This window comes from Emys orbicularis, chromosome 3 (assembly GCF_028017835.1).
Source record: "Emys orbicularis isolate rEmyOrb1 chromosome 3, rEmyOrb1.hap1, whole genome shotgun sequence".
Taxonomy (NCBI): domain Eukaryota; kingdom Metazoa; phylum Chordata; order Testudines; family Emydidae; genus Emys; species Emys orbicularis.
Genome location: NC_088685.1, coordinates 162919447 through 162932647, shown reverse-complemented (window position 1 = coordinate 162932647; position 13201 = coordinate 162919447).

Below are 13201 nucleotides of genomic sequence, written 5' to 3'. Positions count from 1 at the left end.
ACCCAAAATAAGCAAACAGAAAATAACAAACCAATAACCACTTTGTCTGTTCTCCAGCCACCACATTTAAAACTCACTTAAAATCACTAGCAGTACCTCAAAGCAATCAGCTGTGCACAGATCCTGTCGACTACGCCACTGTGACAGGTTGGATCACAGAAACCTCCTGGGAACTGCCATCTGATATGCCCAGACTACTTCTACCCCTGCTTTCCTTGCCAGCTTAGGACTCCAGCACCCTGTCTTGCTGAGCCAGACACGCCCGTCTGCTCCAACACAGACCCAGGGTCTGAATTACTTGCCCCAAAGCTGTAGGTTTACCTGAAAGCAGCTAACAGAAGTGTTCCTGTCTTTAACACTCAGATGCCCAACTCCCAATGGGGTCTAAACCCAAATAAATCCGTTTTACCCTGTATAAATCGTTCACCCTCTATAACACCGATAGAGAGAGATGCACAGTTGTTTGCTCCCCCAGGTATTAATACAAACTCCGAGTTAATAAGTAAAAAGTGATTTCATTAAATACAGAAAGTAGGATTTAAGTGGATCCAAGTAGTAACAGACAGAACAAAGTAAGTCACCAAGCAAAATAAAATAAAATGTGCAAATCTATATCTAATCAAACTGAATACAGATAAGATCCTCACCAGTTCCAGAATGCTCCCTTTAACAGATTAGTCTCCTTTTAGCCTGGGTCCAGCAATCACTCACACCCCTTGCAGTCACTGTCCTTTGTTCCACTTTCTTTCAGGTATCCTGGGAGGGGGTGGGGGTGGAGAGGCTCTCTCTTTAGCCAGTTGAAGACAAAATGGAGGGGTCTCCCAGGGGTTTAAACAGACTTTCTCTTGTGGGTGGAGACCCCCTCCTCACTCCTATGCAAAATCCAGCTCCAAGATGGAGTTTTGGAGTCACCTGGGCAAGTCACATGTCCATGCATGACTCAGTTTTTACAGGGAGCATCCATTGTTTACATGCTACCTTGAACGTCCTCAAGTAGACTTCTTATGTGGATTGGAGCATTCCAAGTTCCATTGTCCTTTAAGTGTTTCTTGATTACGTACTTAATTTCAACATTCCTTTCTCCAGGAACTGACCAAATGCTCTACTAAGGTTATTTAGAAATCAAGCCAGTACACAGTCAACATTCATAACTTCAAATACAAAAATGATACATGCATACAAATAGGATTAATACATTCAGTAGATCATAAGCTTTACAGAGATATGTTACATGGAATATGTAGAAAAAAAACATTCTAAGCATATTTCCATAAAGCCTTATGGGAGGTACCGTCACAGCATCGTCGAGCTGTTGAGAGATTTTCAGAAAAGAAACAGTGTAAGCACCCCACTGCTTGTTGTTAATTTACGCAATCCCTGGTTCCTAGCCCCATTATACCCCATCCTCGACCGTCGCTTCTTAATCATTCATTTACCTGAGTGACGTCTTTTCCGTTCACCTTGTCAGCTGGTGACTCCCCTAAGCCATGATCGCCTTCCACCTCTAGGGGGTTGAACAATGAGAGGCCATCACACTCATTGGGGTGCCTCACAAGGGTTTCGGGGTCGGATTCCAACATATCCATCAACGGTTGAGTCAAAGGGTCCTCCTCGGGACTGTCACTGATGTAGCGCTTTCTCCACACAAGTCCAAAGGTGCTCGGGGCTAAAACAAAATCTGAAGTTCTCACAGGGGTGGTAAAGGAGTCCACGTTTCCTCTCAGCAGCCTTTCCACAATTTCTAAAACACGTGTCCTTGGTAAGAGATGGCCTCCTCTGCCCAGAGCTGGGACTTATGGGGTAATGGTGATGCACTCTGACTGGCAGAGGGTGTTGGGAGGAGTTCTTAGAGGGGTCACACGACCCACTTCCGAACAGGTCACCCCGCCCCAGCACTCACCCTGACTGGTCAAATCTCCTCTCTGGGAGGTCCTATCAGGGCAAAACCCATCCTGATTGGTAGAGGGAAGTGGGAGGAATTCTTAAAGCCACTTCCAGATGGCTCACACCGTCCCAGATCTCGCCCTGATTGGTCAAAGCTCCTCTCAGGGTGGTCCCCAGCAGCTGAAACCCCTCCTGATTGGTAGAGGACGGTGGGAGGAGTTCTTAGAGGGGTCACATAAGGCACCTTGCTTCTAGTCATGTGGCCGCCTTGACCCCGGAAGTAACACCCCCTGGGGCGGGACTTCCTGTGACAGGTGGGTGGGGTTTAAGGGGTCAAGGGGCAGGGTTAAGGGGTCAAGAGGCAGGGTTAGGGTTTTATTGACGGTAGGGCCCTTATACTACTCAGGTTTACAGGATTATACAGGTTTTGCCTTCTTCAATGATGTTAAGATTCTCCCTAGAGGTCTCAGCAACAGTTTTTGTGGGTTGCTCATTTATGCCAAGAGATCTTGAACTAGTTTCCTTGGCTTCAATAGCTGTTTCTGCTTGGCCCTCTTGAGAATCATCTACCTGCAACACAACAAAAAATAGTCTTGTTAAGTAGCAGCAGGAAGTGAGAGACGCATTCCAAGCAACCGAATACCATGAATTAGCAGACACCCGCTAAATGCAAGAATCTTCAGTGTTTATATTTATCACTTTGAAAATACAACAGTGCTATGCAGAATGCTTTACAGCAACTACCTACTCCTCACCACGTTCAAGTTTTACAAATCGCAAGTCACATAATATAACAAGGTATAGGCAAAGCTAAGGAGTAGTACACAGTAATTCCCTTTCTAGTCTATTCTTGCTCAATCACTAATCTGCAGAACTGTATTTTGAGATATGTAATTTAAGTTTAATTACTGATATTTCATAATGAATTTGTAAATGTCCTATAGTTTATTCTGTAACTATATTAGCACTTGAAAAAGTTGTTTTGTCCTGAAGCATTTACACTGGCCTGCAGAGGATATCTTGTCCAGATGTTCTGCTGTTCAACACTAGCTTTGTAAAACTGTTGAAAAATTTCACAATATTTATACCTTTGGGGTTATCTCAAATTCCAGTCCCCACTGCTATTACAATCATCCTTGTCTCTCCTGCACTTCCCACCAAATTCTGACATGATTTTAGCATCAATTAGTTAAAACTTAAGTAGTTATAAATGTGTGCTTCACGACAATTGAAATCCCAAATGCCACAGCTTCTGATAGTGTAGGTAATTGGTCTCAATTCTCATCCCACTTACACTGATGTGGGTCCTGTGTGAGAGATGAGCATCAGGGCTTATCCTTCTAGCGCCAATACTTATCAAAATAAAAGCTGTTAAAATGTTGATGTCAAGTGGAAAAAGGGAAGACAGTCCTTACAGTTCCGTAATTGTAATAGTAGCTTGAGAAATATAAGGCTACGTCTAAAAATAAATGATTTTTACCACTGAAAGCAGAGACTGTGGAAGCATTCCTTTTTAGACCTAAGAGTTGTGGAGATAGTGTGCCACCTCTCTAATTGTTCCTTCACTCTAACAGTGTTTTTCTAGCAATGGGCAAAATCTCCGATTGTGGACATGCAGTTACCAGTGTCTGGTTGAGGCTATCACAATACAAGCATTAAGACAAAGTTCAGTACCAGAACTTCTAAAGAATGAGATCAATTTTCATTCCAGTGTCCTCAATAATTAAAAGCAAAGGAAAAAAATCAGATCAAGTTTGCATAAGGACTGAGAAACGACTTCAGGGTCTGGCCCTAAAAAATGAAAACTCTGGGAACAGAATATCTCTTTAAACAATTTGTTGAAGCATGATTGTTTTTGTAGAGATTGTTATTTAAAGAATGATTTTGTGTGTTGTTTAAATTGGCTAAGTTCACAGCAATGCAACAGCAAAAACAAAATTGTTACCAACATATATTACTGGGAAAGCTAGTAGGATCATTTATTATTAAGGTTACCTGTCTCCTCCCATTACAAGACCCTGTTTTCTGCTGCTTATAACTTTACAAACTTTAATTGCTTGGGCTGAAATTTTCCATGCTGTATGTCTGCCTCATGCTCTTTTTCTTCGGGGGTGGGGGACAGAGGCAGAATTTCAGCCAAAATGGTTAAGCTATTCCCAAGAGCAAGGCTAGGGAAATCTACATTTTTCTCATATTAAAATATTCTGGCAACTTTTCTTTGAAAAGCTCCATGTGTTGGAGCAGGGACTTGCAATTTGGCAGGGAGTGGCCTTTGTGTCAGAGAATGTGCTTTTTGCCATCCCCAGGAAAACCTGCCCAAATTTGGCCAAATTAGAAGCCTTTGGAAAAAATCACAGTTCACAGACGCTCAGTAGAGAGAATTCTTCGATTTTTAGCAGCTAAAATCTCTGAAGATTTCATCCTCGCTGCGTATACTTGGATCTCGCACAGCTCTTAGTGCTAACCAAACTGCGCATGAGCTATTCCCCACAGAGTGACTGCACATGTGCCATTTCCCCACAGCTCCTGGATATGAAAACACAGCACTGAGCCATCCTCACAGAGCAACTGATATGCTCCAACCCAGGCCTACAGGGGTCAACGCCAGAGTTTCCCTGCAACGGTCCTTCCCAGCTGCTTTGGGCCAAGCACCAGAACTGAGACAGGAACCTTTCTTTCCTGTACTCCCAATGACCCCTCCAAGCTGGTGCACATGCACGGTGGTGGAGGAAGATACTGGACTCAAATGCAGAGGGGACAAAAGGCAAATGTGGGGGTGGGGGTGGGAGGGCAGACTGGGACAAGGAGTATGCCAAGATTGGGACTGGAACGGGGGTGACGGGAGGGGGCCAAGGACAGGGAGCCAGTAGGCGAGGCTAGGACTAGAAGACTATGAGAGAAGGTGGGGGTAGGGGGAAAGGAATGTGTAGGAGACACTGAGAGAAGACACAGAGCTAAGAGGAGGAGGAGAAGAGAACTGGGGCTGGCTGAACAGAGAGATTGGGACAAGGAGCCTTCATTCCAGCATATCCGAACTTTTGAGTGCTTTTGTGTGTAATCCATCTATGCACGCACACACGCACCCCCTGCTCTAGGCAGCCAGGTCTTTCAAGAAATAATCAAATATTTGTGATGAGCATTCAAGTGGGAAGATTTACCTCATTTCTATTTACCAAGTTAATGAGCACTTGGCATGAGATCACAGATTTGATCATACCAACAATTTAAAGTTTACCATTATGTCCAGATCTTTGTTATATGCCACGCTTTATTGATTGTATTTACATTGATGACCTTGTCTTCACTATATTCAGGGCAGATATAAAGGAGGTATGAATAACACGGCATATCTTCAAACTCACTTGGAGAGATAAATACATTATGTGGATTGCCCATGCCCTGCACATTCAGATACATTTTTAAGATCAGTTACCTTTTGTGATTTGCTGCCACCAGCTGTCGGTTTACAGATCTCCCCAAGATGATCTGACCTGCCTTTTTGTAAAAGTTGGGAACATGGTGACAATTTTTGCCTTTGGGCAGCAAGACGGGGACTGGTCCTTAGGTGTAGAGATGTTCTGCACAAAATGTAAGGGTCGGTTTTCCCAATAGGAATATCAGCAAACCCTAAAAAATAAACAGCTTCTATTAACCACAGTTGCTTAAATTACTTTATTGTTCTAATCAATCTGATCTTGCTCATTTCAAGATGGAGATGACAACTGGTAATAATTTAAGAAAGTAAAATGGCATTTACTCACTGAATAAAATATAATGGGGGAATTATTAGGACTATCTTGCGTTCCTAGAATTTTATAGGTGAACTCAGGCAAGGGTGTGGATCTGTGCAACAGCAGCTCTACTAAAATGGCAAAAAGCGTTTTCCCCAAGAAAATGTTCTCTTTTTCCTTTAAAGGAACACCATTAACTGGAAAATCATTTCCATCTGAAAATGATGTCTCTTCTACTGTTCTAAGTGGAGCTGGCCAGAGGGCGACAATTCTGTTTTGCGACACCTTTCGAGGTTTCAAAATTTGTTTTTATTCTAGATTGGAATGAAAACATAAGCCTTTCAAAGGCTTTCACAAAATGAAATTGAATCAAAAACATCAGGTTTTCAATTTGGGGGCCTTCCTCCTTGCAAGAGTCCACTTTGCACCTCAGAAACCTTCCCAGCAAAAACTTGGTCTGAATCAATACATCTCCGTGAAACATTTCGGCTTTGACAATGCAGCACATTTCAATGAAAAAACATTTAGTTAAAAATGTTGAAGCAAAAATTTCCCCCCTTCCTCTCAACCAGAAGAAAAAGGTGTTTTATACTGGGAATGGCTGGGCCTAGAATCCCTCTCTTTTTGCCAGAGGTCTTTTGCAAAGTTTTTGGAGGAGTCCCAAAGTCAACAGCATGTATCTAGACTGATTTTCAAAACTACAACCTGATATTAGGATTCTGGATTTCAGAATTTTTGGCTGTTTTGCTTTTGTCATCAAATACTACAAAACTGTACAGATGGGAAGACATCACACAGACCAAAAACCAAAACCACTAGAAATTACATACATCTACAACAAAATATACTAGCCCCCTATAGCCTCAATTGTATACTAGGGCTTTTTTTTAAAGCACATGCGGCTAAACTCAGCTCTGACAAGCAGTTGAGTTAAATGGACTTATGCAACCTATACGAGGGCTGAATCTGGCCGATGATGTCCAAGTTTTTACAATGCTTCCAAGTCACACATATGACAACACGATTCTCTAGATAAGCGTGCGCGCACACACTCCCCACCAATGTGGTCTGTTCTCCTCTAAAGAGGTAACAATTACCTTTTTTCACCACCTCTGGGTGTCCGTCTGGATGATACTCTGGCTCATTCTCATGTAGGGAGATGGCAACCTCATCAGCACCTGACCAAAGGAAAGAGTCATTACCTGTACAAATAACTTTAAGGAGACTCTGGAATGCAATGATCTCAATCATTCATTTGTTAATTAAGTACATAAGATGTGTGCTTGTGCAACCACAGTAAACTATACCAAATAAAACAAAACAGACATCATGTAAAGGTTACTTTACAGAAGAGATCTCTGTTGATACCATATTTACTGTCAGGGTGCCAGGTACCCCGATTCTTTGGAATCTGCCCCTGGACACACAATGCATGGGCAACATTAATTCTGGCATTTCCTAACTTTGAAGTGCTTAACATTACCACCTTACCATTATTTTAACAATTGTTGTGTATATAATTGAATATAGCTCGTCTCAGAAATATGGATCTCTTTTTATACCGCTAGTGATTCTGCTTATTGGACACTCATGAATATTTGCTAGCCTAACTTACCCTAGCTAATGGCAGACAAGTTGTAGTATATTTTACACACTGTGGTGACCACTTTAAATGGTTGTCCTATTAGCTCTATACTTAGCCCCTGACAACTCTTGAAATGACTGAAGCTTGTGATCAATAAAACCCCAATGTATGTGTCTTAAAAAATATTTGTTAAAGTTAATCAACCCCAGCACTTCCTGGTCCCAGAAAGCTGCAACTAGTACCAGGCTGATGATAGTTAGAAAATGGAGGAACTGTCTGAAGCATGTTTCTTCAGATGCAAGTAATGGAAATTTCCAGAGGCAGGTATAAATCAGTATGGAGATAACGAGGTTAGTTCAATCAGGGAGGGTGAGGTGCTCTGCTAGCAGTTGAGGTGTGAACACCCAGGGAGGAGAAACTGCTTCTGTAGTTGGATAGCCATTCACAGTCTTTGTTTAATCCTGATCTGATGGTGTCAAATTTGCAAATGAACTGGAGCTCAGCAGTTTCTCTTTGGAGTCTGGTCCTGACTAACACGGCTACCCCTCTGATACTTGTCTGAAGCATAACAGTTTAAGAGCTGCTCCTCTCTCCCTGTCTACAATCCAGAAGGACACCAAAAGCTGTTTGGAAGGACATATGTATAAACTCTAAAAGATGTCAATTTCTCCATGGTGGATGCTGAACTATCAGCCATCTATACCCAGAATGTGAATTTTCTTTGTTGTGATGGCCAGCAACGGAAAGAACAGACACACTCCAACATTTTACACTCTCATGTCTCAAACAAAGCATTGTAAGAAGGTATACACAGCACTCTAATGTTCTTTAAAAAATAGCCTCCCCTTCATCCTAAGGTCATTTTTGATTTCAAAACATAGGCATTGGAAATCTATATTCATAACATATAAGGAGACTCTGAAATTTGAGGAGACAGATCTTGGGCCAAATTCTCAGCTGGTGTGAATGGCAGAGCTTCAGAAACTATACTGATTTACACCAGCTGAGGATCTGGCGCCTCATCTGAATCAAACGTAATAATGCATGTTTTGAAAACATACTGTATAAATAAATGCATTAAGGTTAGAAACAGGATCATGATTAAGGCTATGTTTTAGTCTCGGGTATTTTTAGTAAAAGTCATGGACAGGTCACGGGCAATAAACAAAAAGTCACGGCCCCATGACCTGTTCATGACTTTTACTAAAAATACTCGTGACTAAATCTTACCTACTGGGAGGGGGGACGCTCCTGAAGACTGCTGGGGAGTGGGGGAGAGAGAACAGGGCGACGCTGTTGCTGGGGGGATGCCCAGGACCCCGCTGCCACTAGTCCCAGACTGCTGCTCCAGGGCAGCACCAGGGACCATGCCTAGTGCTGCCGGAGCAACGGCCAGTGCGGCTGGCTCCTGGGCTTCCCCAGCTGATGGGGTGGTCCTGGGATCAGCTGCACCAGCACTGCAAAATTCACACAGGTCACGGAAACCGTGACTTCCATGAATGATTTGCAGCCTTATAATAACATTCTAGTATAGCATTTCCTTCTTAAACTACCCCATACTTGGCTTTTGCTCCTTTAATGGAGCACCGTGTTCAGCAATTTGTTTCTGCAACATTTTTTTCCCCTTCTCTAGCAGCTTACAGGATTTCATCCACGTCTTCATTTTACTGTGAGCAAATCCATTTTGCTTCTTCTGTTGAACTGTAGACTTCAGATTGTCCAACTATAAAATAAAAAATTGTTTTTAGTTGCTAATAGGAAACTTCATTCTTCTGTATAAGCATTATACTATCACAAATGGCATCTCACCTGTCATTAAAAGTTCAGTGCAACTAAAAAACCAGACAAAAGTTATAATATGCATTTGTATAGTAGATTCACTTAGTAATATACAATTGAATTATAGCAGCTTCTAATTCCAACAGAGAAACATTAAAGTCATGTTTATTGGAAAGCTACATGTGTGTAGATTTCCTTGATAGAGAAATAATAATCTAAATAGAATATTCAAAATAACCCAATGACAAAACCCAGCTGAAAAGCATGTGGTCCAGGCATGTTTGTCCACCCTATGTGCATTGGAATGCCAAAAGAAATGGATGGTGGATATCTGGCAGCCTTATAAAACACACTTCAGGATAACGTAAATAACAAGCACAGTGCTCCATTAGCTGGGCATGGAGTGAGCACTGTAACTCAGTGCCTGCTTGCCACAATACGGGCTCCACACTGTGCTACATGATTGCTTTTTCATGTGTTTATTTCTGAAGCGAGAGCACAGAACTACAGTCCGTCATTCACCACAAATGGAAGTAGAAAAAGACTGCAGGCTAGAAAATGCAGAGGGAATTGATAAGAAAAAATTCACCTGGATGGACAGGTTTAAAAACTAAAAACGCCTATCTAAATTATTAGCAAAAATAGTGCTGTCATAAGAAGAATCACTTAATTAATAATTTAGATGGAAATTCTGCATACATCAGAACTGATATGCTCTCACAAGTTGAGTGTGACATAATGAGGTAGTAGAAGCAGTTTCAAGACAATAGGGGCACGTCTACAGTGGGAAGTTTCACAAGGTATTAATTAATGTGTTCATTAACATGATGTTACAACATGCAGTGTAGACACTGCACTGTTATGTTTAATATCACATCAGTCAGTTATGGTTAACCTTAGGGGCAGAGTGAAAAGACATGTTTAAACACGGTCTAATTTGGAAGTACAGACCCTGGCAAGTAAGGTATTGTTTCCTTTGCACCATAAGTGGAGGCATGGCGATGTCTCTCTCTGGTAGGACTACTGCTGCACTTAGGTTCCCCAAACTTTCAAATTTTCCTTACATTTTAGTTTAACATCTACTTTTAACCGGAAATGATGATCTCAAAGGAAGAAAGCATGAGAAACTAGATAGTTTATTATTATTGAGGTTTTTTTCAAGACATTGGCTTCCAGTGCTGAGAGAGTCATGTGGGTTTGGGATTTCTTTTTTGTGTGGTTGTGTACCTGGGGTACTTCCCCCGATTGTTTACAGAAGTGAGGTAGCACGCTAATCACCCTGCTCTGGGCATCGCTCAACTAAGTAGGGGTACTGAGACAAATGCTGATTGTTGGAATAGCTTGCTAGATGGCCCCAGGTGCCTGAAAGGGTGTCTGTCTACACCTTTCCGAAGAGAATTAGTACCACTTGGGGCTTTTTACTCAGTAAAGCGGGAGCCATTTTGAACATGGGAAGGGATTTCTCCTTGATGCCTCTGTAATCCCCTGATGGTGCAGCTACATAAGGAATGGAATTCTTATGTGCCTCTGTTCTGGGCACACACTGTCTAAAGTGCTCTTTAATCCTTCAACGCTGAGCAAGCCTATGGAGAGGGGGAGGAGACTCCAAACTCCTTTCCCTGGTAAAGCCTGGGTCCTTGACCTGATAAACGGACAGGGACAATTCCCACTCCATTGTGACCTCAAATTTGGGCCCCCTTCCCTGGTTGAAAGAGGATCCCAGGTTGAAAAGCAGAGATGAACAATTTACATTACCCTGCCACCTGAGACAGGGCTTCACAGAAGTAACACGTGTCTCTGCACACCCAGATATACTCCAGGGTGGGAGGGGGCAGTGAGTCTGATACAGAGCACTCCAGGAGACCCGCATATAGGAGAAAACCCCAGCAAACACATCCTAAGAGTGGGAAGGCAAGAGAAAAGATTTAAAGCCTGATGTTTATACGACCTGCTCATTAATTATACATATTACTTCCTTACAAAGGGGACAATTCCGTTTGTCTTTTTGGGACCCAGAGCATATGGAGTTTCCAAGTGTTATTCCTGAGCAGACTATGTGGGGTTCTCATCTCCTTGAGAATCCTCATGCTCCTGATCAAGCCTTCTCACAATGGAGTCAGGGCTTCAAATGGGTGTGTTTACGTGCGCATGCAGGGCACTAGTGCGCTGGTCCAACAAAGCCCCATCCCCTCACACAGCAAGGGTTGGTGGCTTGTAGCAGCAAGACATAGGTTACCCTCTAAGACCCCTAAAAAGCTGCCCACTGAACTACTTGGACTTAGCTTGATCTTGCAGGGCTTTTCTACCACTGCACTAGTGGTCAAAGGGAGTTACTGAGAAGTGCTGGGTTTGCGGATCCAGAGAACTTACTTGAGGAGAGAGAAAGAGGTGCAAGAAGTTGAAATGAAATCAATATTGCAGAAAAATGAACAAAAATTAATGATAAAACAAAGTTGTTGGGAGAAACTGAACCGCCAACTTGTTCTGCTGGTGGACACAATTTCTGGTGGCCTGAGGTGAAGGATGGAGCTTAGTCCTGGAGCCTTCAGCAACAACACTGGTCCACCTCCCAGTTCTACAGGTGAGAGGAATCACCTCTTTGTTCCGAATGAGGAGAAAAGCTGGGCCACAGAACAGACAAAACGTGCACATTTTATCATGTTTTCAGGTGTCCCGCTAAAGACCTCCTGTATCTTTGATAGCCAGAAGTTTATAAGATAACAGATTTAATGAGATTTCCATGCTACTAATGGAGAAGTTATAGCAAAGGTTATATTAGAATAGAGACTAGATATTAAAAAGGACACAAATAAATATTTTGGCTCTTAAAAGCTTAAGTATAAAATGCCTTATTAAACTATATGAAAAACTTATGTTTGTTTCTAGTAAGTCTACTTTTTCTTCTTCTAAAGCCTTGTTCAGATTCTTAAGGGTTCCATTTTCAAGTTGTAGCTCCTGGACTGACTCCTGGAGCAATTTATTGTCGCTTTTTAAATGCTGAAGCTCGGCTTGTAGTGCTTCCAATTCTAGTTTCTGAGACAAACTCTTATCTATAGTAATAAAAAAAATTAAGTGGTTAATTTGTGAAAGCAAACTATGTCAAATATGCAATATTAGCTTTTATGGGTAACACTATAAAATGGCAATATTGACAATTTTCAATTTTTCACCTAGCAATAAATTTTCTTAGTATTTCAGAATATAATTACGTATGTGTTCTAAAACTGCCTTTATTCCCAAACCATGAAATTGTATAGCTGAGACAATTTTAGCATTGCCAGAATTCAGTTTTGCTGAAAGAACATACTGCTAGTCAAACCGCTCTATGCTTCACAATTGTAACTCTGTTTCTTCAGCCCATCTTCACTGAGGTCTGATGGCTTGTACTCTGAAACTCATGGTTGACAGGTAACAGTATCAATGGCTAGATAAAGAATTTTGGTGCCCTATTTGTCCATTTTCCTATCTTCAAAATCCAGAATATATAAAAATGATCAAGGTGTTTGATGGACTGATGTATGGAGTAAAATTAAGAGACACAGACAATACAAGAGATTTCCCGTATTGCAAAGAGAATTCTATTGAATAACACCAACTTACCATATAAAACAAGACTACGCATTCCCTTCCTACAGGACAAGGAAAATTCAATGTCTCCAAGACCCAGAACTTGGTGAAAAAGAGGGGCACAGAGAGGGGAAGGGAAATGATCGCAATCAACAGTTATTTGAAATATGTCAACACATAGGATGGAGAAGGATTATTTAGGGTGGTGATTCAAAGGGGAGTGTAGCGGGGCGGTTGCCCGCTCTAGCCCTGAAGGGGTTGGAACAACCCTGCAGAGGGCTGTGGCTGGGGAAAGCAGCAAGCCTGGGTTGATTGGGGAGGCAACTACAGCTGGGCCACGCCCCCATAAGGCCACAGCTGGCCCTTATAAAAGGGCTGTGAGCCAAACACTCAGTCAATCTTCCTCTAGCTCTGAAGGGAGAGGGACCTAGCTGCTGGGGATCTAAGGGTACTGGAGTGAAGCAGGGCTAGGGAAAGGCCAGAGGAGCTGGGGAGCTCCAGGCTGGCAACTCCCCAGGCTGCAGGGCCTTGTCCAAGGCCCAGAGAGGTACTGAGTTGTAGGGAAAGGCAGCAGGTCCAAAGTCCCCTGCCAATGATGAGTGGCCATTACAGACTGCAGTCGGCCCCAGTGAAACAGGGCTAGATGGTGACTGGC